Source organism: Periplaneta americana, chromosome 1 (genome assembly GCF_040183065.1).
Source record: "Periplaneta americana isolate PAMFEO1 chromosome 1, P.americana_PAMFEO1_priV1, whole genome shotgun sequence".
Classification (NCBI taxonomy): domain Eukaryota; kingdom Metazoa; phylum Arthropoda; class Insecta; order Blattodea; family Blattidae; genus Periplaneta; species Periplaneta americana.
In genome coordinates this window covers 170,602,781-170,628,674 of record NC_091117.1, presented here as the reverse complement: position 1 = coordinate 170,628,674, position 25,894 = coordinate 170,602,781, and the positions used below count along the sequence as shown (strand labels likewise).

Sequence of the window (25,894 nt, the reverse complement as noted above, 5' to 3'; positions counted from 1 at the left end):
TTAGCTGGGAGGCCGGAGGGGGAAAGACGTTTGGGGAGGCCGAGACGTAGATGGGAAGATAATATTAAAATGGATTTGAAGGAGGTGGGATATGATGGTAGAGACTGGATTAATCTTGCTCCGGATAGGGACCAATGGCGGGCTTATGTGAGGACGGCAATGAACCTCCGGGTTCCTTAAAAGCCAGTAAGTAATAAAGTATTTTGTTTATAGAATTCTGAAGTGAATAATGAAGGGTTCAGAGCCATAGTGGGCCAAGCGCCATTTATTAAAACGTAGAAAGCAAGGGTTAAGTGAATACCATAGTTTAGACATATTATTTAGTTTTAATGTGTATGCTTTATATTACTTGCTATATGTTTACATTGAATTATGGTATAACTTCATTTTAACCCTTGTTTTGTACGGTTTTAGTAAATGGCGCTTGGTCCACTATGGTTCTGAAACCTTCAATTGTAGAGTTAAATAGGCGTATGAATTTTATTACATATCATGTACATCAATAGGTTATTTCGAAAACGTAACATATGACTTTCCGCGAATGTTACTTTTTTTTCCAACCAGAGTGCTCTTTACTATTTCCTGTAACATATTATTGCTAAAAAATAATAAAATAAGTCAGATATTTCATCTAGAGAAATGAATAAGAAACGGACTTTTAGATTGATTAATGTAATAAATGCTACTGAAGCAGTTTGCGCAGAACTGTAGGCCTAAGTATATGTTACGTTTTCGAAATAACCGATTCAAATATGAACGCATATCCTTCAATTAAATAGGCAATTTACTGACACATTTTACATTATTATGGCATTTATAAAAGTATATTTTCTACTCTAACGGAATCTAATATTATTTTCTGTTTTTTTTTTCACACTAAGTTATTATTCTAGGTTCATTCCTACATAGGCTGGACCTAACAAATGACCAATGATCGTAGTTGTTACAATAGGCTATTAGAATCGCAGTAGGGAAGTTAGTTTAAATAGATGTGAAGAATTGTGCAATAAGGTGGATTGCGTGTTTGAATGTGTTTGCTTTTGAATAAAATTGTAAACCTATTAACCACATGCGTACTTAGGTTCATCTGTTGGTTATTGAGAATATCTTGTTTTGAAATTTACTTTCCCATAAAAATGTGTGGAAATTCAGTAGAGACTTTTAAATTCTCCATTTTTCCCCTTTCTTATATGGAGGATATACTCGAAGACTAATACCGCAAAGTCTTATATTCCATTGGTAGTTGCAAAGTTTAGTTTAGTATTTGAAAAGCATGGAAATTTAAAAATGCTAATTGTTTGTCGATGCTAACTAAAATACTGAACATTCCCCAACGATTAGGTAGGCTATACAATGAAGAATTCTTGGACAGTACTGAAGTGTTTGAGTGGAACAAACACTTCGCGGATTGTCATGAAGTCGTTGATGAAAATGATGATTATTACTAAGGAGCGGATTCCTATGTAATTAAATATTCTTTTTGCGTGTGATAAAACACAATTAACAAAGTTAAAAATTCCGAACATGAAGTTTCAAGTTTAAAACCCGAATTTTATTTCACAAAAAACACATATTTTCACCAAAAAATTATGTAAATACATATTTTCAGAAAATCTATTATAAACACATAAGTCTTGGAGTTTTTTTTACTTAAATAATTTTTTACAAGAACTTTTAAATATTTTAAAACTAAATCAATTATATCACTCAGAAGTACGTTATCTTTTTTAAGAATTCTTGGTTGCTTCGTGTTTCTAAGCGCTGTGTGGTGTACCCGTGATCCATTTTTGTAATACTGTCGCCTCAAGTTCTGAGAACTGCTAGGCAGCATATCAGAGTTATTATCAGAGAATAAATTAACATGGACAAGAAGGTGAGATCTTGCAACACATAATTAGGAATGTTTATTGTTGCTGAAGATGATTTCATTCCATGCTTTGTTTGTGAAACACAACAGATAAGAGCTCGGGTATGAACATTATTTAATTTAAATAAATCTCTCGTCTCTCGCTCATGTCTATCAAGTAAGGCAGTATATCTTGTTGTGATTCCCTGTTATCGGGCTTCGTCAATCGATATCCTTCAAGATATACTGAAAGATGGTTTAAAAAACGATTTGGCTTTCCTATTAGTAAATCTAAGCTTTTTGTGTGACACCATAAAAAACTCGAAACATCCAAAAACCTGTTGTCTGAAACAGGGAGGTGCGTGCCGTGGAAATTAAACTAGACTCGCTACCAGGTTCAGAAGCACATTTACTAAGGGACAAATTCCATAATGTGTTTGGGAAAAACAGTGGATATAAAAAAATGTGTAAAGTTGCTCTCAAGTATTGGAGGATGTGCCTGTAGGTGAAATTGACGTTATTCAGAGATAATCGGTATGCATTTGTGATGTAGAATTTGGAGGTGACTTTTGTTGTTCACTGCAATTCTCGGCCAACTACTAGCACTCAAGTGTGGTTGGTGAGTACCTAGTAACATTTTTTTTCAAGCTAAGTAAGGTATTTTTGTCATATTAAATTTTTTTTTTATTTTTAGCAAATATTTTCGTACTTTTCAGCACATAAAAATAAATATATTTAAATTTTGTAACACATAAAAATCCGCTCCCTAATTATTACTGGAATGCAGGCCACCCAAGAGCAGCGAGGACTGAGAATAAAAACTTAAGGAACAGTTTTTTCTATAAATTCTATTAAAGTTGTCAGACGTACATTTTAACTTGTTAATATAATTTTGAAGATGTGTGTGCATGAGGTGCGTCAGCTACGTCATCGGTGTTCAAAACTCATACTCTAGGAAGTTATTATCTCTATTGCCTGTTACAACAATAGGCTACTATAACTACGTTCGTTCCTTTTCTTGTTTTCTTTTCTTGTATTTTAACAGATTCTCCAAAAATGATTCTTCTTGGCTCTTGACTGTATATTCGTCATTGCAGTGTTGGTATCACCAGTACATTCACTGCATTCCTCAACATCCCAGCATGAAGCTGCAACATAAAAACACGAAATTATAATGCATTTCATACAGCACATGAAATTTCTTTCTTTCATAGACATTTAGTAATTTAAGGGTTTAGCTTTACCTGCTTCCTCATATCTGTTATAAAATTTGTTTGACAAACATGTAGCTTATTAGGCCTATAAAAGTATGGAATGGATCAGGTGCGAAGAGAGGGTAAATAATGGAACAGGTACATAAGTGCGCGTTTTTACAAGAGTTGTTGGGTCTTATCTTAACATTTATGAGAGCTTCTAGCCGAAGGGACATTTGTCTCACTTCAATCACACCGTCCCACTTGAAGGACTTCAGAATATTTTACAGGGATAAATGCCGAATGCATTGTAATTATAATAAAATCACAAAGTTACGAACTCTCAAAGAACACTTGCTACATTTACTGATCGGTAGTGTATATGACATGATATGATATGATATATTATATTATATATATGATATGATATGATATGATATGATATGATATGATATGATATGATATGATATGATATATGATATGATATGATATATGATATGATATGATATGATATGATATGATATGATATGATATGATATGATATGATATGATATGATATGATATGATATGATATGATATGATATGATATGTGATGTGATGTGATGTGATGTGATGTGATGTGATGTGATGTGATGTGATGTGATGTGATGTGATGTGATGTGATGTGATGTGATGTGATGTGATGTGATGTGATGTGATGTGATGTGATGTGATGTGATGTGATGTGATGTGATGTGATGTGATGTGATGTGATGTGATGTGATGTGATATATGATATGATATGATATGATATATGATATATGATATATGATATGATATGATATATGATGCGATATGATATGATATATGATAGATATATGATATGATATATGATATATGATATGATATGATATGATATGATATGATATGATATGATATGATATGATATGATATGATATGATATGATACATTTTATTCGCCTATCATATATCTGTAAGACAGACCTGTTACATACAATTCTATATTGCCCCAGATATGCCTTACTTTACAACACCTATGCCAAGTCTCACAACTTAAAAAAAAAAAACACACACACACACACACATACACACTACAAGATCAATTTAATACACCATTAATTTTAACTTTCTCTTCCCATTTCATCTTCACTATCATTAAAAATGTGTCCAGTTTATTTAACTCTCTTGTATTAGTTATATTGCATATTTTCTTATATGCTACATATCTATTCATACTCAAAAATTATTATTTATCCACATTTTCCTTATATTGTCTGTTTCTTGACATTCTAATAATATATGGAACGCGTCTTCTCCCATGCCCCAAAGGGGGCAGAGATACTTCTCTATGGTACCCCTCCTGTTTTTCAATTTCCATATTCCTAGTCTCCACCAAGCTAAGCCCATCCTCACTTTCCTATTATTTATTCTGACATATTATTCTTGTTCCCATGACGTTTTAATGTCCTTATAGTTACTTAATGTTCTTAATTCGTCGAGATTTTGATATAGTTCCTGTCTCGTAGTTTCATTACACATCTCTTTTACGAGTTTACAAATTACATTTAAATTCATTACTCTAATTTCCTCCCATAACCATCTTAGACCTAATCTACTCAGCTTGTTCTTTAAATATTCTGGCCAATTTGGATTTCAAATTCGTATGATCGGTAGTCTATGAAATGGGAATTCTTTTGCACTTGCGTCATTTTCCTCCTGTCCCGTCACAAATTTTAAGAAAATCTTTAACATTGTAATGGATTAAGGAAGCTATTATATTTAAAGGTCCAGTCGATTTAAGTAGGCTAGGATGTCTCCTTTTTGTATTCAATTATTCAATATTCAACATTCTGTCTTTCGATTTCCTTTCCCGTAAGAACGAATGTCTGCTGTTAAGAGAATGTGGTAAGTCCTAACAACAAATGTCTCAATTTTGATAAACAAAAAGTGGCCTACATGTCTTGTAGAACCCTTGTCTTGTATTCTAGTCACTTGCAACATTGGAATATTTTTTTCAAGAAGTATGCAAGCTTATCGAAGTGTGAAAGCTTGACTGCCTCCAGGATATCGCGAGTCTGATCAGCAAGCTGATCTTCGCAGAAGGATCTACAGAAATGACCTACACGCCTGCCCTCTAGCTTTCTCCGCAGGTAACAATCTTGCGCCTTCTACCAAATAACTTAACCACAAAATAAACTATGTACACATTTTAGAATGAAACATTTGGTTCAATCGTTTGCAATACAAACAAAGCCAAGCGTGTTTACGCTAGCACGTAGCAATTTAGAAGGAATTTTTGCAATGTTTTAAATTGTTACGTAAACATACTGTAGGTCTAGTATAAAAAGTCCTAGAGTTGAAGAAACGTATTATAAAATGTGGCCTACGTCGTAACAATTTCGATTTTATCGGACGAATTTGAAGGAATGTACTTTATAAAATTCTTTACTTGTTAGTTATGCATAATTCACTAAGTATATTGCTCATTTTTCTTGAATTCAAGTTCAAATTTAACACGTTGCAACGAATTTTTGTTATTAGGCCTATTATTATTATTATTATTATTATTATTATTATTATTATTATTATTATTATTATTATACTACGTATAATACTATGTATTTGTATATAATAGAACTAATGATTTTTGTTATGTCATACAAAGTGTATGTAATATAATTATGTATTTTATGCCATAATGTATATATTTTATGTAAGTATTTGTACAGGGCTGTAACATGTATGATTTAATTACAGCCCTAATATACCTTCGGGTAAAATAGGGTTCTATAAACTTGGAAATTCAATAATAATATTATTATTACTATCATCATCATCATCATCATCTTCATCATCATCATCATATAGCTTTCAGGGAGTTAGCCACTGTTGACCTGTTCCGATCTCAAATCAGATGTCGAAAAGTCTCTTCATTGGTCTTCCTTGGTTTCTTGTGCCTGATGGTGTGTAATTTTTAAATAATCTAGACAATCTATTGCGTGGAATTCTGCTCACATGTTGTAAGCCTATCCATCGTGATTAATAATTTTGAATTTTGTCGAGAACTAGGTATAGATCTACTCCTAATTCTTCTAAAATATCATGATTTTAAAACAAATACAAACATTATTATTATTATTATTATTATTATTATTATTATTATTATTATTAAGCCTTAATATTATGCGTTTTATTTTAAAATAGAGCATTTTTCTTAGTTTATATTTTTATCATTCTACCTAAGAAAATAATACTTCCTTCTCATAAATATGTTGCATTATTTTCAGTAGACCTGTATCTGTTGTAATAGATTGTAAAACTTAGAACGTAGGCCTAATATGTAAATTTATTTTCTTCATCATCTACTTTCTTGTGTTTTCGTAATTTTAAAGTTGTAATCAAATAGACTACAGGTCTTGACAAAATAATTTTATAATATCGAATTGTTTTTACTTTCAGTCAACAACTTATCGATTAATAGGCCTACAGAAAACAATTTTCTGTTATTAAGTTTCACATCATTATATATCCACAAATATTTTAGATTTTTTTTAATCATCATCAGGTGGAGGTACAAAATAGACCAATTGAACATAGGTAAAATACAAAAATATATAAATATACATACATTATTAATAAAGCTGTTTAAAACCAACATGACATAAAATTTGTTTCGAAATCATTTCTGTAGAATAAAACATTTTATAAAATTTCAAGCTAAAAGTCATTCAATGTGATGAACACACTATTTGCATGTGTGTATATTTATATATTTTTGTATTTTACCTATGTTCAATTGGTATATTTTGTACCTCCACGTGATGATGATTTTAAAAAATCGAAAATATTTATGGATTATAATGATGTGAAACTTAAAAACAGAAAATTGTTCTCTGTATTAATCGATAAGTTGTTGAGTTAAATTAAAAACAATTCTATATTATACTACATACTCGTATACTTTCAACTTATCTGAAATATTAACTTCAATATTACTTTTAAATTTAAGGTAATTTTAGTTTTACAATATTACTGACCTTGTTATTTATCCTCCAAAACTATTTACACCTGAGTAATATCTGAGCTATATTTCAATGAATTGAAGACCTGGATTGATAAATATTTCACGTCCAAGATTAATCGAATTTGGTTTTTCACCTGGCATATTATGTTGTATTTTGCATAGGCTACCATCCTGTAAAAAATCATATCCAAAGTCCTACTCTAAGCCTGTGTTTTTTTAATCATACAAAAATATTTATTTCAATACTCTTGTATTGCAAGCCTACAGGCTAAGGTTTTTTGCTCTCCCGAAAAACTTACATCAATGGACTTACGATGTTTGTCAATTCAGGTCTTCAATTTTAACCATCGGATATTTCAAAGCCGAATAATTCGATTGATTGTTAATATGCAAGATGGCCAGACATTTTCTTTCTGTTGGTCGATTTCTTGTTCTTTGTATACTATTTAATCATTATTTGGGACGTTGTAGGCCTAATATGTTTTATTCTTCTGCTAAAGCCTTTTCATATTTGCCTTCTTTTCACTGTTGCTAACTCTCGTCACTGGAACTCTCTGCCGCCTGAAGTCAAGGGTTGCCGAACATTGAAATCTTTCAAATCCAAGTTAGAAAATTATCTTATGACGAGTTGCCAAACTAACTTACTATTATGACAAGTGTTGTATTGCATGTTTCCACGTATTCACATTTTATTTTTTTAATGTTCTAGTGATATTTAACTTATTTTATATTTTTGTTTTAATATTTTCGGATAATGGTATATCACTAATGTGATAAGTTGAGCTATATATAGGCCTAATCATAATTTTCCTTACTGTGTGTACTTAAAAATATTGTATTCATTGTATGCTTTGTACTGCACTATTTTATTACTACTATTAGTATTATTATTACTGTTAGGCCTATTATTATTACTACTATTCTTATTTATTATTATTATTATTATTATTATTATTATTGTTATTATTATTATTATTACTATTATTATCATCAATAATTGTCTTATTTTTTTATACTTTGTATGCCTCATTTATTTTGATCTGCTGTTCACATTTTATTATGCTTTTTTCTTTCTTTCTGTCTGTTATATATTATGTCTGATTTCTTCTTACTTGTTGTTTACATTTTATTATTATTATCTTATTCAGTTTTGTGTGTAAAATTGTAGTGTACTTTGTAAATTTGTAGTGTTTTTGTAACGCAATTTTTACTCCTGCTTGAGTGTCAGAGAAGGCCGTATGGCCTTAACTCTGCCAGGTTAAATAAATCATTATTATTTTTATTATTATTATTATTATTATTATTATTATTATTATTATCATTATTATTATTATTAATGTATCCGTCTTCCAAGTTACAATCTGTCAATGTTTTTAACTTGTGTATAATTTTTTCAAATATTCTTAAGTTATTAATTTAACGACTTTGGTTCAAGGGCCTAAGTAGTCACAGTTGAGATCGCGCTCTTCCAAATATTATAATCAGTTTCAACGCTCAGATGTTTCTTACCCTTCGTCTTTATTGTGCGGTACATTGTAGACATATTTTACGATTTCATGATCGGATTGAACATTGGCCTTGTCGTTCTTTATGGTTAGGCTAAAGAATAGCATTTATTCTATACTACGACGGGATAACAAAACACGTTACAACACCTAACAAATTTAGTATCCCACGGTTTAATAAGTTAACTTTTAATACACTATGATATAGCAGACCCTAATTAGAAAGTGAGGAGTGGGGGATACCAAATTTCTTGTGATTGACAGCGCTCTGCACTAGGTGACTTTAATTGTGGAGCAGTGCTGTAAGGGATAAACCTAATGTTTGTGGTTTGAGATAGCCTATCTGAATTGAAAAGGTACGCTACAGGAATGCGGCGCCTCTCCAGACCGCTCTGGCCCTGGAGCGTTGTGTGATATGGAATCCACGCGAGGAATGTGCCAGAGTTGTGGATTGATTGACCTGCCTCAAGACGGACACGGTCGTGTGGTTATAGGCTATGCAATCTTTCATCCCTCCAAGTTGTAGTTATTAGGCTTATGTTATTATTATTATTATTATTATTATTATTATTATTATTACAGTAGAGCATCGATTATCCGAAAAACAATTGGGGACGAGGGGTGTTCGGATAACTGATTTTTCGGATAACCGATCATTTACGAAAACAAATTGCAACCTACCGGTGCCATAGGAGCAGTATGAAACAAAGAAACACTGATATTAAACACAAGACTACATACAGTATAAATTTTGTATCACACGTCTTACAAATAATACAGAGAACTGACTAGCCTAGTGTGACAAGTTCAAAATGGTCATTAAAGTAGGTCTACAGTTTAGGAAAAGACGTCCATTTTTTTTTCTTTTATTCAGAGCTGAGACTCGTTTTTTTCCGTTAAATCTCGCAAACAGAACTAGCGAAACTTCTACATAGCGCGCGCGCAAATTTAAATTTTCCGACTGGAACGCTTTCGGTTAACCGATGTTTCGGTTGATCGGTATTCGGATAATCGATATTCAACTTTATTGTAGTTTGTTATTATTATTATTATTAGGCCTATTATTATTATTATTATTATTATTATTATTATTATTATTATTATTATTATTACAGTAGAGCATCCATTATCCGAAAAACAATTGGGGACGGGGGGTGTTCGGATAACTGATTTTTCGGATAACCGATCATTTACGAAAACAAATTGCAACTTGCCGGTGCCATAGGAGCAGTATGAAACAGAGAAACACTGATATTAAACACAAGACTACATAGAGTATAAATTTTGTATCACACGTCTTACAAATAATACAGAGAACTGACTAGCATAGTGTGACAAGTTCAAAATGGTCATTAAAGTAGGTCTACAGTTTAGGAAAAGACGTCCATTTTTTTTTCTTTTATTCAGAGCTGAGACTCGTTTTTTTGCCGTTAAATCTCGCAAACAGAACTAGCGAAACTTCTACATAGCGCGCGCAAATTTAAATTTTCCGACTGGAACGCTTTCGGTTAACCGATGTTTCGGTTGATCGGTATTCGGATAATCGATACTCAACTTTATTGTTATTATTATTATTATTATTATTATTATTATTATTATCAAGCCATATATTATTTTATGATGAATGTAAATCTAAAATCAAAAGTGACAATAAATCGATGGTGTTTCGATAAAGAGGATTTTTTGTGCAAATGAAGTTTCGTTCCCTAGCTGAATACACAAGTTAAATTCTGCAAGTGAGTATCCAGAAAAAAAAATAGTACTAGGATTTGATATGTTTTGTGTAGAAAATTATTTACAAAAGGGTCCGAAATTTAATTTTCGTTTATTTCAAAACTCACTTTTATTACTTATCTCCCTTTACCCAGCCATCATCGAAATTATCTGATGGTTTTTTGACAACTAAAGGTTTCCATCAAGGGTTCAGTTTGTCATTTAAAATCTGTGTCTGTGAAGTTAAAAAAAAAAAAAAATGAGAGAATAAAATGTTCAAGTATGGGAAGACATACATATGTAAACTCTACATTTTTCTGATGATCAGTTATTAATGGTCAAAACTTATGATGATTTGGAATATATGACAAGAAAAGTTGGGATAAGCAATGAATACGAAGAAAACAAAATATTTATTAATTGGAGGACAAAGGCAAAATTTGACAAACATTATATAGGCTAATAATAATGCCATGTAAACCAATGTATATGCGGAGGGACTGTGGATTCTTTTGGACATCATGCCTTAAGCTGTGCCAGAAGTAAAGGTCGCATTCTTAGGCATTCTGCTATTAATAACATCAGTAAGTTAGATCTTTAACCTCCTGTGCCATTCCAACTCTTCTTGAAACATCTGATATTAGTCGGTAGGATGGTAAACGACCTGACGGCTTGACATTAATTCCTTGGTCCAAAGGTAAATCACTCATCTGGGATTTTACATGTGTAGATACATTAGCCCTTTCCCATTTAAAATCTTCTGTCAAATGTGCTGGATCTGCTGCTGAATCCGCTTATCATGCTAAACGACGTAAATATGAACATTTAACATCAAATTACATCTTCGTCGCTTTTGCAGTTGAGACCTTTGGTCCGTGGTGTAGAGACGCTAAAGATCTACTGACCCAAATTGGTACACGCCTACTGTCCTGTACCGGAGATCCTAAATGTATCAATTTCCTTCATCAACGCATTGGAATAGCGGTTCAGCGAGGGAATGCTACCTCCATCCTGGGATCATTTCCTAACTCTATTTCGATGGATGAATCTTTCTCATTTAATGTAAATCATGAAAAGTGTTTATTATAAAAAATAACCTAAGATACATACTTAAACAAATAATAATATAATATAATAATAGGCTACATAGATTACAAAAAAGAATTTTCTTCAGCAACACATCTCTTGATACTCTTGGATTTAGTACTAATACCTAAATTAAGTAGAACGCTAGCTTAGCGCCTAATTATTAACTTACTAGAAGTTACCTAACTTAACATTATGTACTGTATGCTTATCTTTAATACTTGGACCTTTTTCTGCCCTCTATTCTCTTGTAAAGAATTCAAACAACACTACACTCTCCGTAAATAGTGATACTACTGATCATGAGGTCAAAATGGCTTATTTATTTTTAATTGGTTATTTTACGACGCTTTTTCAACTGCTATGGTTACATATCAACAGTTACAGAAAGTTACCCAACATTTTCTCTTATTGAGTTAAGGAAAAACCCCGGAAAAAAACCTCAACCAGGTAACGTGTGCCAACCAGGATTGAACCCGGGCCCGCTCATTTCACGGTCAGGCATCCTAACTATTACTCCACAGCAGTTGACCAGAATGGTTTATAAAACACATTATAAATAGAAAGCAAAATAGGCCTACATATAGGCCTATGACCCTAGGAAGAAAAAGTTCTGTTTTTCTGTCTGAAATCGATCTGAGTTCGCTGCATTTGAAGCCGCTTGTACCATCACTTGAGCCAGTAATATAATAACCTATGTCAATTTATTGCTTACAAGACATTTTTCATGCGCAATAATTTACGATTGAATGTAACTATGAATAGATTATCCTTAAATTATAGCTTCGGTCAGGAAGACACGATAATATGAATTAGAGTTATTAATTATCGAGAGCATGGCCTTTAATAAGGGCGGTGTAGACCAAATAAAGGACACAAATGCAAACTACACGCAAGCAAGGGTGGTTCGCACACCCACTTCCGCCTTGTCAGCAACATATTGTGGGTGGATAGAAAAACTAGAATCTCAGAGAACGCCAACGAATTGTAGCTAGCAACTTCGGTCCAAGGCTTAATAAATAACAGCTAAATTTCCAAACATGCATACAATTTGCTAATGCTCCTTATTTAAATAAAAATAATTAAAAATTATTTTTTAAACTAAACTTCAGAGAGAAAATATAAAGTTATAAATATTATTGTGATAATTATCTGTGTTTTTTCTTTTTTTTTTTTTTTTTTTTTTTACTTTTTATTAAGTTATGCTGATTAATAAAATATTGTTGTTAAAATTTTGTGCAATGGCCCAGATCACGAGTATGTAATCTGTCTGGGTTGCTAGAGAGATTTTTTATGCACTATAAAATGTATCTTTGTTCTAGCAATAATAATAATAATAATAATAATAATAATAATAATAATAATAATAATAATACTTACTACTACTATTATTATTATTATTATTATTATTATTATTATTATTATTATTATTATTATTATTACTAGCCGTACCCGTGCGCTCCGCTGCACCCGTTAGAAATAAATAGCCTATAAAGTAATTACATAATTAAAATAGGACATTTGATCCATGGAACATTGGTGTTTGATAGAAGGATAAATCGTTTAATATGTTACTTAATTTAAGTTGCATCCAAATAATTAATAATAATTATTTATTTATTTATTTTTTTTCGTAAGTGTATATTATTTTTGGGAGTGTTTTTTGTAAGTAATTTTATGAGGTTGTTATTGATATGCTGATAAATTATTTGTACGAGAAATTAAATTGGTTAATAATTAAAATACGATCATTTTGGTCCAGAGACACTCATTTGGTGCAATGACAATTCCTTTAACATGCTTCTTAATTTTTATTACGTGCAACCATAGTTTAATGAAGATTGACATCATTTAGATTTAATGTGTATATTTTATTTTACTTGTTATAGGTTTCCATTGAATTATGGTAATAACTTAATTTTAACCCTTGTTTTCTACGTATTCAGTAAATGGCGCTTGGTCCACTATGGTTCTGAACCCTTCAAATAACTTAAATTATATTATATTATATTATATTATATTATATTATATTATATTATATTATATTATATTATATTATATTATATTATATTATATTATATTATATTATATTATATTATATCAGAAGTTACTGTAATAACATTATAGCATTATGTCTATCTAGAGAAACTACACTTACCAATGGTGAAATGATAATTAATTTATACAAATCGGTTAATTTAGCTTCTGATATTACTTCATACAAACACAGAAACATTCTCTGTAGGCTATCTTTCATAGCTTTAGATTGTTGCTGTCCAAGGTCCCTTATAGACGAAGTCATTTGTTTTTTAATTCATTACACGGCCTTAGATTGCAGTTATTTTAATTTTAAAACTAATTTATCTCATTAAATATCAGTCCTATCAAAATTTTTCATGGAATAAAACTTATCGCAATTATTTTTAAAGAAACTTTTGTTATGTAACATTTTTCACAAAAATCAATAATAAGCGAGATATTTCGATTTATTTAATTCAGGCCCCCTTATAACCCCCCTTTTAAATAATGTATTTTGAATGCCATATAGCCTAAAATCTAAGTTAGGCCTACAACGAACTTAATTTATATTCCAATTTTCATCGAAATCCGTTCAGCCATTATCGCGTGAAAAGGTAACAAACATACAGACAGACAGACAGACAGACATACAAACAAAAATTTCAAAAAAGCGATTTTCGGCTTCAGGGTGGTTAATTATATATGTTAGGACCAATTATTTTTGGAAAATCGAAAATTACCAGAAAAATTTCGGCTACAGATTTATTATTAGTATAGATTATTGTTATTATTATTATTATTATTATTATTATTATTATTACAGTCAAATCTCCGTATGATTACCGTTATAACGATAAATCCCTCTATTGCGATAAAAAATATTTTTTCCAGCATAAAATGTATTCCTTCAATGTAAAAATTCTCCCGATATAACGATATCTTCAGTTGCTAAATATCTCTAGGTATTGAACGATACAGTTTAATGGTTTTCAGTGTACCTACTCTTTTGTCTCTCTACTACGATAAAGCCCGGTAAAATGAAATGTTTGTCTCTAAGCGATACAATATTAGTGGTGGCAAAAGTGTACAATATTTATTGTCTTTGGATTTGATAAGATCTTTCTCTTTATGTGAATTTCCTTGAAGAGAGCTCTGAAACAAACTGACATAAGAGATTACTTTCAAAAAAATATAGGACAGTACAATGGATAGCATAACTTATTAGGCCTAAGAGGATTTCATTGATAATTTTAAAACTTTGTACCATAATATAACCTACACACCAAGTAAGCTGAACAGAATGCCTTTTACCAATTCAAGTCTTATTTTTAAAACCTTCCTTATGACAATACCTACATCTCTTCATAACAATATTTTTCTTTTTTCTCCTAAATATCGCGATAGAGAGATTTGCTGTAGCCTATTATTATTATTATTATTATTATTATTATTATTATTATTATTATTATTATTATTATTATTATTATTTAACGACGTTTTTAACTGCAAATATTAATATTAGCTATTCAGAGTCGAAATGTGACGAATTTGACGAAAATAGTCTACTGGCCCTATCCTGAATTAGCAAGGTCGTGACCTTAAATAGCAAAATAAAATGCACTAAGTAGCCTAGAAAGTGGCAGTAGGTGATTAATGAAGACAACACTAGTCGTACATAAAATGGACCTACGATTCTAACTCTCAAGTACACACACTTACGTGTATTTTGAAACCCAGTTATGTATTAGCGATGAAATTCCTATGCTCTATTTTCTTGTTCATCATCTTGTTCAGATTTTTCTACTCTGTTTTCTTCTTCACCATCTACGCTACATTTTCTCCATATTCTTCTTCTGTAGTTTCTTCATTTTTATCTTATTCATATCCTCTTTTATTCCTTCTTCTCCATCTTACATCCTCTTCATATTCTTCTCCTCTGGTTTTTCTTCACCATCTCCGTTCTTTTGACATTTATTCCCTCTAGTTTTTTCTTCGCCATCTTTGTCCTAATTTACTCATATCCTTCTACTCTATCTTGATATTCTCTTCTTCTATTTTCTTCTCATTATCTTCACATTCTTCATAATCTTCTCCTCCATTTTCTCCTTCAGCCCTCTTCATCTTCTTCTCTATATATTTCTTCGTCATCTTCATCCTCTTCATTTTTTCAATTTTCTATCTTCTATTTTCTTCTTCATCATCTCCTTTCTTTTCATATTCTTTTCAATTTTCTTCTTCACCTGCTTCATATTATTCTCTATAGACCTATTGCCTACTTCTTCACCATCTTCATCTTCTTTATATTTCTGCCTATTTTATTCTTCAGCATCTCTTTCCTGTAGCCTATATTCTTCTCTATTTTCTTCTTGGCTATCTCCTTTATGTTCTTAATCTTCTCTGCTTCCTTCTTCATCTCCTTCCTCTTCATACTCTCCTCTGTTTTCTTGTCCATCTTCTTCCTCTTCATATTCTTCTTCATTTTCCTGTTCACGTTTTTCTGAATTTCCATCTTTACAATCTTGTTCTCCTCTCCATAGGCCTAATGTTTTATAATCTCTCCCCCAACTTCCTCTTCATATCCATCTCCTCTGTCTTCTTCATTTTCATCATCTTCATCCTCTTAATATTCGTACAGGTCTATTTCTTCATGTTTATTTTATCTACTGCCCGTAAGCTTAGATCTTCATTTCTATTTTTCAACTTACGCTTTTTTCTCTTCAATTTTTCATCAGTTTCTTCGCCTATAACTATTGATTTTTATAAAATATTTAGGTAGTCTACCATCAACTGTTTTCAAACTGTATTGTTCTACAGTTCTCGTTTATGAAGGTGACATCTGCCTCGTTGCCCAAAATTTTTGTTACATTTTGCTTCTTTTCTCCGCGTGTTTGGCCACCCTTCCTTTTGCTGATCAAGTTAAATCTCTTACATAATTCCCTACGTCAAATATTTTGCTTAGGTTTAGGCTCTATCAGTATTATTCCCCCAGAAACTCAGTGGACAAATAGGCCTATAGACTCTAGGTTTTATTTCATGACAATGGTAGAAGACCATTTTGTAAAGTGGGCAAGGACGTACAAATAACTGCAAGAGGAATACAGTAGGAGTACAACAACATCAACAACAACAACAACAATAATAATAATAATAATAATAATAATAATAATAATAATAATAATAAACTGCTTCCAGGAAGACAAAAGGAGGATAGCAATGGCCAAGGAAACTTTTAATAGAAACAGGAGCATTTTCTGCGGACCTCTGGAAAAAGAAATAAGGAAGAGACTAATGAAGTGCTTTGTATGAAGTGTGGCATTGTAGTCTACGGGTCAGAAACATGGACATTACGTCGATATAATAGAAACATTTGAAATGTGGATATGGAGAAAAATGGACGTGTGAAGTTGACAGACAGAATAAGAAATGAAGCTGTGTTGGAAAGAGTGAGTGAAGAAAGAATGATGCTGAAACTGATTAAGAAGAGAAAAAGGAATTGGTTGGGTCACTGGCTGAGAAGAAACTGCCTGCTGAAGGATGCACCGGAAAGAATAGTGAACGGGAGAAGAGTTCGGGATAGAAGGAGATATAAGTTGATAGACGACATTGGGATATTAGCTTATGGATTATGTGAGGAAACAAAGAGGAAGACAGAAAATAGGAAAAACTGGAGAATGCTGGGTTTGCAGTGAAAGACCTGCCCTTTGGCAGAACACTAAATGTGACTAGTTGCAGGAAATGGGACCTAAAGTCGGATTTTTCATTTCTTTGTTTTTTTTTTTTTTTGTGGTTTCAAAAAGATTATGAAATACTGAGTATTTAAAAAAAAAATCACTGTTCTAGTTTAGTTTTAATATATTTCTATTTTTTTTTATTTTATTGGGTTATTTTACGACACTGTATCAACATCTAGGTTATTTAGCGTCTGAATGATATGAAAGTAATAGCCTAATGCCGGTGAAATGAGTCCTGGGTCCAGCACCTAAAGTTACCCAGCATTTGCTCGTATTGGGTTGAGGGAAAACCCCGGAAAAAGCCTCAACCAGATAACTTGCCCCGACCGGGATTCGAACCCGGGCCACCTGGTTTCGCGGCCAGACGCGCTGACCATTACTCCACAGGTGTGGACTTTTTAATATATTACTTATTGAATATTAATATTAGCCTACATTATGTACTTTTCGAGAAAAATGCAAATTAAAGTTTTCATTTGTTTTCTTAGCAACTGTAAGAAAGATTTACGTATTTAAGAAGCACTGTGTAAAACTACGTCCTAGTTTAGTATGTAAAAAAGCCTACAGGTAGCGCAAGATGTCAAAACATAGAAATGCAATTTTTACATGCAAATTCGTTATTTTGTTCTCCTGTAAAATTTCCTTTCACGACTTTAGGTCCCTTTTCGCGCAACGGGTCACTAATAATAATAATAATAATAATAATAATAATAATAAATTAAAATATTCTGGATATTTTATGCTTAGACCCATATAAAAGTGAAGAAAAATATACATTGTATATAAATATAGGCTATAAGCATAGGCTGTAAGTGTATGCATTTTTTTTAATTCTGTATTGCTAGTAACTCTGTGTTAACAGCGCAATTTCTTTCGTGGAACAATGCCTTAAGCGTGTTTTCACTGAAACCTGGATCCGTGGTGGTCATTGAATTAAATCACAATCCCTAGAGGGGTGCCTAAGTAATTCGTTTAATGATAAAAGGTGCGAAAACAATTAGAGTAGAGATTTGAGTTCAATTGTTGCCCATCCACGTGTTGGGTCTCACACCTCCTGCATTATGATAATAGCAGGGGGCGGAGCCAGCCGGCAGGCCCGGCGCTGGGATTGGCCAGGCACGAGGTCAGGAGGCGGAGCAGCTCTGTGTTGTTGTGCCCCTATGTTAATTTACGGGCTGGAGGCCGGGTCTGGCCGTTCCATGGTCGGCTGCAGCTTTGCTAACTGCCGTAACAGATTAATAGCATCGATTAGATAGGATAATGTTTTAATCAGAACAGTTTAATGGTTTCTATCGAGTTACTCTAACGGACTTACACACTCACTTTCAACAAAAACAAAGGAAGGAAGGGAAGGAGGAGGTGACGAAGCGGTTCAATGGAGGAGTACTCGCTAAATAACACGCTGTAGTCACGGGCTCACTTGTAAATTGACGGAGAGCTGCAAAACAATCAAATCTGAGACTTCCTACAACAACTAAATTAAGATCTTTATTAAAGTGAATTATCGCTTTTAACTTATTAGTCTATTGTTATTTATTTATGTATTTATTTATTGATTGATTGAGTTATTTATTTATTTACTTATTTATTATTTACCAATTTATTTATTTATTTACCTATTTGCTTATTTATTTATTTATTTATTTATTTATTTATTTACTTACTTATTTATTTACTTACCGGTAGTTATTTATTTATTTATTTATTTATTAGCTTACTTATTGATTGATTGATTTATTTATTTTATTTATTTATTTATTCATTTATTTATTAATTTACTTATTTATTTATTTACTGATTTATTTATTTATTTATTTATTTATTTTGCTTATTTATTTATTTACTGATTGATTTTTTATTGATTTATATATTTACTTACTTATTTACTTATTTATTTGCTTATTTATTTGTTGCTTAATTTGATTGATTTATTTATTTACTTATTTATTTATTTGCTTATTTATTTCCTGATTTATTTATTTATTTATTTATTTATTTATTTATTTATTTATTTATTTATTTATTTATTTATTTATTTATTTTTGTTATGTACGTAGTATGTTTGAAATAGCTAACTTACAGTTTCCGACGTTTTTGTTATCCTACGCTTGCGCCTACGACCAACTGTCAACATACTAGAGGAGATAATAAAATTATATTATCCGGTCTTTGTTAAAATTTGACAGCTGCAGATCGCAGAAAAGGTATCGGGTGAGCTTCATAATAACTGAAATTTATTCATTTCCATAGTAGACCCGACATTCAAAGTTAGGCATATACCACATTACATTCTATAGGCCTATCTATTTACTGATTGTATAGTTATGATAACGTCGTTGTTCCTGCAAAAACTCCTATGTGCAAAATGTAAAATTTTTTCAGCAGGAAGGAAAAGCACATTTATTCAATCTATGGAAATGATACATAGGAGATTGTGAGTTCTTACATTTTCGAAAGAATGAATTTTCTAGTCTACAATAATAATAATTAATTCGTTTGTTTATTAGCATAACTTATCTTGATTTTCTGGACGTGTTCTAAGCAATTTGATTTGTAATTTTCCATTTCTTGTAGTACGGGACTAATTTCTAATTCATCTGTTGTAGGCTACTTATAATGTTATGTGATCTAGTTACGATACAGCGTCAAATAATAATAATAATAATAATAATAATAATAATAATAATAATAATAATATTATTATTATTATTATTACTATTATTATTATTATTATTATTATTATTATTATTATTATTATTATTATTATAAAACTGTGGTAGGCCTAATGATAAAATTGTAAACGATATTTCACAAACCCCTCGATATTAAATTATGTTTCATTTAAGTCACACAATTGGCCTACTTACTGTTATAGACTACAGCAGATCTACATAAACACCATAGCTATTGTGAAACTTTTACAAAATAAAAATGATGAAGATTTAATATGGCGAGGCTGTCTAAATATACCCGAAGTGCAGAAAATATAATATAAATATAGTCTACCTCATACTTGGCCTATACTGATCAGAAACTTTCTGCGTGGAAAAGCTGGTAGGCCTGCTGTAATTTATTAATAGCTGTAAGTATTGTAGCCTAATGTCCTTTACTTCCTAACATTATAAATGTCATATGAATGTGCGCAGAGCTCTTAGTTTTAGCTATGTTTCTTACAGATTTGAAGCCAGTGTGGTAAATGTCCAATTAAGTTAGGCCAGTAATAAATGCTGTGATATTTTATTTGAATGTTTCACATTATGTTAGGTACATTTTAATAATCGGATAGGTTATATTTCAAAATAATCTGAGCTTCTTTCAGTTTGATGTTTATATTTGATAGAATTTCAATGGGCCTATTAAGTATATATCGAGCACACACTAATTCTGCGTTTTAGCCTATTAGGCTCTATGAAGGATTTGATGGAACGCCTCTGTCTGTATTTATTGGTTTATTCCAAAATATATCTCTTGTTTATCATCTCTTATTTGTTTCTGTTTACACCATTTACCTATGTCAAATGTTTTAGCAATTAGGACTATTATTATTATTATTATTATTATTATTATTATATAATACTAATAATAATAATAATAATAATAATAATAATAATTGATATATACCGTGAAAGATACTGAATTGGACGGAGGAAGGAATAAGAGGAAGGGCAGGCCTACATCCTCGAGAATTTTGGTTGGATAGGGTTCATGGAGCACGCAGAGAAAATGACTAGGGCTAAGCGATGATGATGCTATGAACAGGGATATTTCGCAACAGCAGATTGGTTTGGGTTGAAGGAGAACCATTGTGTAATGGAGTATTCCTAATAAAAGTATTATTTTTTTATTATTATTAAATTTACAGGAACATTCTTGTTTGTGGTTGAATCTCCTAGTAGGCCTAGTAGTAGGCTTACTACAGCTGTCCAGTATGCCTTCTATTCATTTCTGCTTAAGATTGAGTAAAGGGTGTCTTGCTAACAGGATGTCCAGATGTTCAATAGTAGACTGTGGGATAAATACTTTTGCTGAAATTACAATAGAGTTCATTGTGACTCTTTTCAAGACATATAGGCCTAGGCGTAACTTATAAGCTCTTACGTTAAAAAGCTGATTTTGTTGAGTGTAAGTTATTCTGGATACTGGGCCTAAGTACCTAGTTCTTTTTAGATAGACCTACATGTGCACTTATTCAACAGGTCTATACGTACAATATTTACCATTAAATACAGTGCAAGAGTCTTTTGACCTACGTGGTTTATACAACAGATCCTGCTCTGCAGGTTGCGCCCCTCACCTACGATTAAAATCAAACCATTCTTCATAAAACACACATAATGTGACATAGGCTATTTCAAAGTGTCTAAATATTTGAACTCGTATTAGGCTATGAGAATGTCTTTCAGCAGTTTAGTTTTGTTGTAGGCTTTCATAGATTAAGGGTGTTTGAGAATAAGGTGCTTAAGAAAATATTCGGGGCTAAGAGGGATGAAGTTACAGGAGAATAAAGAAAGTTACACAATGCAGAGCTGCACGCATTGTATTCTTCACCTGACATAATTAGGAACATTAAATCCAGACGTTTGAGATGGGCAGGGCATGTAGCACGTATGGGCGAATTCAGAAATGCATATAGAGTGTTACTTGGGAGACCGGAGGGAAAAAGACCTTTCGGGAGGTCGAGACGTAGATGGAAGGATAATATTAAAATGGATTTGGGGTAGGTGGGATACGATGATAGAGACTGGATTATTCTTGCACAGGATAGGGACCGATGGCGGGCTTATGTGAGGGCGGCAATAAAAGCCAGCAAGTACAGTAAGTAAGTAAGTAGGCTTTCAGTCAAGACAGAAAAGACTAGTCTTGCACTAGTTTTATTATTGATACTTTTTTTTCACTGATTGCAGTTTCCACATGGTCTAGATTTCTAATGCAAAATTTTGTATTTGGAGTTTTATGAATTTCCGTTTCCTTTAACTGTAATTAGGCCTATTATTATTATTATTATTATTATTATTATTATTATTATTATTATTATTATTATTAAATATTCTCTTAGTAATGTCATAATTACTAAGAAAGATTGTATTAGAGATCGTGGTGTCTTACTAGATTCTAAACTATATTTTCATGATATGTTAATATATGTTTGATGGCCGGGAGGAAAAATGTCTTAGGCCTAAGTAAAAATGTTGTATTTTTCAGGAGAGCAGTAGAAAGATTGAAATTGGTGTCAATTATAGAGTTTTTTTAATTAAGAGTTTTTTCCTTGATATTATTTGTTTGTATTTCTTCTAAAATAGGTAATGTTGCTCATTTAACAATTTTCTTGATTATTTCCAAAAATAGCCCCACTTAAGCCCTTTTAAGACTAGAAACCAAACTGAGTAGAAGGGACTATTAAACATAAGACCTTTTTCATGTCAAAATAAATGAGAAATGTAAATTATTAGAAATGCAAAATGGGTCTTAAACAATTTACCCTGGTTCTTGAAGTTTTAAAAGGAAAGGGCATCTGTAAGATGTGATAAGATGGCTGAAATACAAGTTAGGCCTTTTTAATAGGGAAGCACGGAAAGTAAACATGTGATGGTTTGCAAGGAATAAAGCATTAAATATTCTTAAGCCCTTCATTCTGTGTGTGCTCGATTCAAAAAGTGCTTAGGACATTTGGTAACGCTCTATAAATCCAGTCAGGAGTCTTATTTGACTTTAGACGTTTTACCAGATTATAGAGAATTGTTTCCGTTTTCAGAATATATAAAAATCTCATTTTAACAAAAAAATTACTTAAGACCTTTTCCTCCCGGCCACAGATGTATACCCATGATCTAATTAGATCTATAACTTATTCTTTTTCTACTCCTATGTGCTTATTAATTTTATGCTATACATTGGTTAGATCCAAGCTTGAATATGCATCTGTTGTATGGAACTCCATTAGACCTACTTCCACTGACTCGGCTAAATTGGAGAATATTCAAAGAAAATTTATTTCTTTGTGTTCTTATAGATTTTTATCTAATTCCGATTATAAATATCAGATTAACTACAAATATTTTAATTGCAGTAGTTTATTTACCAGACGTCAAGATCTTGATTATTTATTTTTTTGTAAAGTCATTAAGGGTGATATTGATTGTCAATCATTCATAAGCAATATCAGTTTTCGTATTTCTGCTAAGGGTTTAAGATTTCATAAAATTTTTGTAATAGAAATTCTAAATCTCTCTCTCCGGTCTGCAGATGTATAAATATGCTAATTTGCATGGATTGAACTTGGATCCATTTAATGTGTAGTATATATTTTTGAGTTTTGTCAGTTGTTATTAATGTATGCCTTTTTTTCGATATGTATTATAATATTATCATCATCTATTTATATGATTCCACTCTTTCATTTGCAAATTATCATTTTATTTAATTGCCAATATTTTAATTATTCCACTGTACTTTTATTGTAATTTATATTATTGCTAATGTTTTTGTTATAGCCTATTCTTTGTGCTGAACTGTAATTGGTCACTGACTGTTGTACAGCACATTACATATAAGTAAATAAATATTATTATTATTATTATTATTATTATTATTATTATTATTATTATTATTATTATTATTATTATTGCACGAGCTTTTGTTCCCATTGGCTCCGAAAACCGGCCGTTCCCTTGTGGATGTTGCATCATGGTCCAGCTCTCAGAGTTTTCGAGCTAATAAATTGCTGCGTTGCAGGAAACCACACCTAGCAACGTTCTGACATGAAAATTTACTGGTACGTCAGAAAGAGCAGTAAAAATTACCTGTCTAGCGGCCTCAAATGCTGGACTAGGTTTTTACCCGCCGCGCACCAAAATGTAATCCTGCCAGCCGCGGGCTAGTCGGGTAGGTGGGAGGGGCATCGGCGATTCAGGCTTCAGACCTACATCGGCCTGACGAGCAAGATGTCAATATGCTTATAGCCTCACTGCACGGCAGGTTGTCTCGGAGCAGTTTAGCGCGGACACGTGCCTTACTCGTAACAGCCGCCAGTAAAATAGACTAAGTTACCGGAATCAGTAATAAATGATTTTATTATAGGTAGGTAAATATAAAACAAAAGTAAGAGCATTTGAATGCAAAATACCATGGAAGGGATCAAATGTCTAGAAGTTACACTCCGTTGTTACGAGCAAGTAAGAACTGTTAATTTTATTTTCTTATGTATTATTCATTTACGAAGAAAAATGAACTGGGTTCATTTATTTACGAATAAAAATGAACTAAGTTCATTTATCGATAGACTACAGATAGTCTACCTACTCCATTGGATCAAAATTAATGACAAATGTTCCAGACCAATAAAATTAAGGTGTCTGATGCATTATAAGACAGTAGTAGTAGAGCAGTGCACTGCTAGTAGTAGTAGTAGTAGTAGTAGTAGGTTACTTTACGACGCTGTATCAACATCTCAGGTTATTTAGCGTCTGAATGATATGAAGGTGATAATGACGGTGAAATGAGTCCGGGGTCCAGCACCGAAAGTTACCCAGCATTTGCTCATATTGGGTTGAGGGAAAACCCCGGAAAAAACCTAAACCAGGTAACTTGCCCCGACCGGGAATCGAACCCGGGCCACCTGGTTTCGCGGCCAGACGTGCTAGCCGTTACTCCACAGGTGTGGACTAGTAGTAATAGTAGTACTAGTAGCAGTAGCCTAGCAATAGTAGTAGTAATGGTAATAGTAGTAGCACTAGTAGCATTAGTACTAGTAGTAGCACTAGTAGTAGTAGTATTAGTACTAGTAGTAGTAGTAGTAGTAGTAGTAGTACTAGTAGTAGTAGTAGTACTAGTAGTAGTAGTAGTAGTAGTACTAGTAGTAGTAGTAGTACTAGTAGTAGTAGTACTAGTAGTAGTAGTAGTAGTACTAGTAGTAGTAGTAGTAGTAGTAGTAGTATTAGTACTAGTAGTAGTAGTAGTATTAGTACTAGTAGTAGTAGTAGTAGTAGTAGTAGTATTAGTACTAGTAGTAGTAGTAGTATTAGTACTAGTAGTAGTAGTAGTAGTATTAGTACTAGTAGTAGTAGTAGTATTAGTACTAGTAGTAGTAGTAGTAGTAGTATTAGTACTAGTAGTAGTAGTAGTAGTAGTATTAGTACTAGTAGTAGTAGTATTAGTACTAGTAGTAGTAGTATTAGTACTAGTAGTAGTAGTATTAGTACTAGTAGTAGTAGTATTAGTACTAGTAGTAGTAGTATTAGTACTAGTAGTAGTAGTATTAGTACTAGTAGTAGTAGTATTAGTACTAGTAGTAGTAGTAGTAGTATTAGTACTAGTAGTAGTAGTAGTAGTATTAGTACTAGTAGTAGTAGTAGTAGTAGTATTAGTACTAGTAGTAGTAGTAGTAGTAGTATTAGTACTAGTAGTAGTAGTAGTAATAGTAGTACTAGTAGTAGTAATAGTAGTACTAGTAGTAGTAATAGTAGTACTAGTAGTAGTATTAGTACTACTAGTAGTAGTATTAGTACTACTAGTAATAGTAGTAGTATTAGTACTACTAGTAATAGTAGTAGTATTAGTACTACTAGTAATAGTAGTAGTATTAGTACTACTAGTAATAGTAGTAGTATTAGTACTACTAGTAATAGTAGTAGTATTAGTACTACTAGTAATAGTAGTAGTATTAGTACTACTAGTAGTAGTAGTATTAGTACTACTAGTAGTAGTAGTATTAGTACTACTAGTAGTAGTAGTATTAGTACTACTAGTAGTAGTAGTATTAGTACTACTAGTAGTAGTAGT

The 25,894-nt window shown here is 31.8% G+C and overlaps 1 long non-coding RNA gene across 2 annotated transcripts in view; it reads right to left on the bottom strand.

Annotated features, from left to right (window-relative positions):
- Positions 1 to 466: 466 nt before the first annotated feature.
- The window catches only part of LOC138703985 (uncharacterized), a 196,197-nt gene continuing 170,769 nt past the window's right edge, over positions 467 to 25,894 (bottom strand). For both annotated transcript variants that reach the window (XR_011333284.1, XR_011333283.1), the window contains one exon: positions 467 to 2,994. This is a non-coding gene — a long non-coding RNA (uncharacterized lncRNA). The remainder of the gene's footprint in view (positions 2,995 to 25,894) is intronic.